Raw genomic sequence first — 4,032 nt, 5'->3', positions numbered from 1 at the left:
GCTTCCTCCTGGACCCCGGCTGGCCCAGCGGCATCGGGTCCCCAGAGCTGCGCAACTGGGTGCAAAGGGAGCCACCCCCGCCCTCGTCGCTTCCCCGGCACCCTTAAGTGTGGCCTTTGTCGTGGCCGAGGCGTGTGAGGCCACGGACCGCCAGGAAAATGTCTGCTCCTCCCGAAGGAGCTGCCGTTCTTGGCCCTTTGAAGGGAACTTGGCCGAGACTTAAGCAGGATCGAGGCTTTCGTTTTGCCTTTCCTGGGGTGGCGGAACCCCCACACCAGCAGGCTTAGAAGGGGCCCCAGGGGACCAGGGTGCCGGCCTGGGTCTGGCCAGCACTGCCCAGGAGCCACCCTGCTCTTAGCCCTGTAGCCCCAGGGCCCTGGGCAGACCTGTGTGGACAAGGACCGTTCACAAGTGGGATATCGGGAAGCCGGCTGGAGTGAGTCACTGCTTTTCCAGGCTGGGCCGCATGGCCTCTGCCCTTTGGCTGTGACCAAGTTTCCAAGGAGATGGGGGTATGCCCCCCTTCAGGGGTGATGGGGGGACTGCCGTTGACAAAGACGAGCCTTGAGGGGGCAGGGGACCCGCTCTCCCACTCAGTAGTAATAAGCCAGGCCTCGCAGGCGGACGGCCCAGGGAGGGGGCCCGGTCTGGCCCGCGGGGGTCCCCCGAAGCCAGCACCACCATCCTTAGGCACTCTGAGGGCTACGCAGCCCAAAGTCCCTGCCACCAGGGCCTGCCACACCACGCTGTCACAGATCCAGTCCCCCCCTCAGTCCTCACCTCTCCCCTCCCCTGGAGAGATGGGGGAAGGGCTGCCGAGGGCAGGGCAGTGTCTGCCTTTGGCTGAGAGCTGCAGGGGCCGCCCAGGCCTGCTGGCTCCTAGCGAGTTTGCACCTCATTGCAGGGCGGCCAGCGTGGGCCTGGTGGACCACTGAGTCTTGTGGCCGCTCCTCCCCGGCTGTGGTTTCGGGGGAGCTCCGAGGGCCAGACCACAGGATGGGGGAGGACGGGGGGTGCTGGCTGTGGCAGGTGGCTTGGGCTGGAAGTGCAGGGACTTCCTGGGGCGGGAACTGGGGCAGCAACACTGATACCCGCCTCGGCCCACGTGAACGGGGTGGAGGGGGCTGGGTGGGAGGGGAGCCAGGCGGGCGAGTGTCAGTGTGTCTTTGTGGCCACATGCTCTGATTGAAACCTGACACTGTCACCTCCCAGGTAGGTCACCACCTTTGGGGCCTCAGTTTCCCCATCTGCGTAATGGGGCAGCATTAGTAGTCCCGTCATAGCCTCATTGTGAGGATTCGATGCGGGGCGGGGCAGAGAACGCCCCTAGTGCAGTGCTGGGTAAACATTTAGGGTGATCCCCTGGACACTGGCGGGGATGGCCCTTGTAGCTGAGGGCTGCTCTCGTGGAGGGTGTGGCTGGTCACACTGACCTTTGTGCTGGCAGAGGGACGGCTGTGGGTGCCCTGGGAACCTGTGTCACTGGGCTGGGGGTGACCTGGCATGGCTCCATCTGTGTTTTCACAGTTAAAGAGACAACTGTGTGACCGTGAATGGCTGTGCAGGGTCTGCGAGAGGTCATCCGGGACACTTACTCCCTGAGAGGCGGGGCGAAGGCGGGTCCTCTTGGTCCACGGTGGTTGGATCACAAGAACAATCTCAGCTGCCCTTGCTCGCTGGTCCTGCCCTGGGCCAGGCAGTCCGGGAGGAGTGCGTCACCCCAGTTTCATGAGGCAGCAAAAGCTCAGGAGGTTAGGTGACTGGTCCCAGGCCACACAGATAGTAAGTGGTGAAACTAAAACCCTAACGTAGGTGTCCCTTCCAGGACTGTGTAAATGAATTGTGATTTCGGTCCTGCCGACTCGCCGGCGGATGTTCCCGGCCTGCTCCTTGGGTGGTTCGTGGTGTGTGTCCAATTCCTTGGGCTGGATGGGTGGGCAGTGTGGGCCTGTTTCCCGTGGGAATCTGGATACCGTGTCAGTAAGTCATTTGTAGGGCCTTTCCATCTCCCCCGTCACCGTGTGCCTGGGACCCATCCTACTCCAAGGCCTCCACCATGTCACCTTTTTCCAGAATGCCACGCTGGCTTCTCATGGTGACATCCAGTTTCAGATGGTAGCATCTGGAGTGCCCCTCCTCTCTGAGTTGCTCTCGGCTGGGTTACTGGCCGTAAAGGAGCTCGACAGCAACACGCACTGATTGAGCACCTGCTGTGTACAGAGCCGGGCGCTGGGAGGTATTCGCAGAGACATCCAAGTTGCCCCTTTGTCGTGCCCTCCTGGAGCCGGCAGGGTGTGCTTTATTTTTTATTCAGAATGCCTGGAAGCCACCTTGGGTTTAATTAAACTAATTAGCTATGGCCACAATCTGCTGATCCTCGTAAGCGATGGCGTGTGTCTGGAGTGGCTTCGGTTGTGCGGTCCTGATGCCAGCAGGCGACAGCCCTCGCGTCTGGCCTGCAGCTTGAACCTTCGGGGCACCCCCTCCCCCTAGGCATTGCTTGCGCCGCCCTGGCAGGTGGCAGGGCTATGGCACAGAGGGCTTGGGAGCCTGGCCGCCGGGTTTGCCCTGCCCACACCCCAGCGCCCTGCTTCCGGGCCCTGCCCCTTGCCGGACGCCCCGGCCCGCCTGCCCGCTGCACGCCTTTTCCGTGGGTGTCCCTCGCGTGCAGTGCCTCTGCGAGACCTCCCGTGCTCTTGGCCTGTTCTTCCTGGAGGAGCTAGTCTAGAGGCCCCTGCTCTGGAAAGCATCCTGATTTCACTCTCTTCAGCATCCCTGAGTGTCCCCGAGCCCACGCCTGCACGTTGGTTACGTCGATACCACCTGGGAGCCATACTCTTGCTCACTGTCCAACTCAGGACCTGGATGGACTTCGAGTGAGGGGTGCCGGCGTCCGTGTGAGCGTGCCTGTCCCCTCTAGCCTGGCGTGAGCCCCTCCGAGTCTTCATCTCTGGGTCCCACAGAGCCTGGCGTCCCTTGGTCCCTTTGCTTCTTCATCGCTGTGTTCCTTCTCTCGAGGGGTTACTGCCGAGCCTCTGCACTGCCAGGCCGGCCGTGCTCGGCCAGGGGGGCCGGGGCCGGCCGGTCCAGTCCCGGTTCTCATGCCGCTTCCGGGAGAGCAGGGCTCCGCAGCGGGTGTTGCTGGGATGCCTGCCGACGGAAAAAGCGGCCCTCAGGTGTCCAGAGAGTTCCCGAGTGCCAGCAGGAGGCCACTTGGTCCCAGAGGCCGAGCTGCATGACACCAGGGCGGTGGAGAGCAGAGGGAGGAAGGCCCACGCGAGAGGAGCCAGGAAGCCTTCTCGCTGCGGCAGATTTCTTCCCCTCCCTCCCTCCCTCCTTCCTTCCTTCCTTCCTTCTTTCTTTTGAAACTGTCTTAGACTTAGGGAAAAGCTGTAAGTGCAGTACCTATAACTTTTCCTTCACTCATTTGAGAGTCACTTGGGGACTTGGTGCCCTGCGCCCCGTGGGTGGCCTCCGATGAGGGTGTCCTCCTCCAGAACCACTGACCACGGCAGCAGTGGTGCTGCCCGGGGAGCCACTCCGGTCGCAGTGTGTGTCCTTGCAGCGGGAGGGTCAGCTCGAGGGCCCTGTGTGCTCGTCAGCCCCTTTCACTGTGGGCAGTGCCTCGGCCTTCCCTGGGGGATCTCGACGTTGCCGCCTCGTGTTGCCGCGGGTTACGTGTCCACTCGAGCCCCGTCTCCGCTCGAGCCCCATCTCCGCTCGAGCCCCGTCTCCGCTCGAGCCCCGTCGCTAGAGCAGCCGCGATGCTAATTCTCCTTGTGTCCTGCACTGCACGTGGCATGTGGTCTGGATTCGTCCCGTTGCTGGGGCTGTGGACTTCACTCGCTCGATGAAGCAAGTGTTGGCCGGGGGGGGTCTCCACCCCGAAGTCACTCCGTGCCCCCTCGTGTGTGGATCACGAGTGTTCTCCAGAAGACACTTGGAAACAGTATAAATATCTAGTCCTCCCCTCCCCCGCCTTTGCCTTTCCTTCCCCTCCCTCTCGGATTACGGTTTTCTGTTTTATTCTGA

The sequence above is a fragment of the Pteropus vampyrus genome, unplaced genomic scaffold (assembly GCF_000151845.1).
Source record: "Pteropus vampyrus isolate Shadow unplaced genomic scaffold, Pvam_2.0 Scaffold289, whole genome shotgun sequence".
Classification (NCBI taxonomy): Eukaryota; Metazoa; Chordata; class Mammalia; order Chiroptera; family Pteropodidae; genus Pteropus; species Pteropus vampyrus.
The sequence above is the reverse complement of the archived record's forward strand: the minus strand, read 5'-3'. Positions refer to the sequence as shown.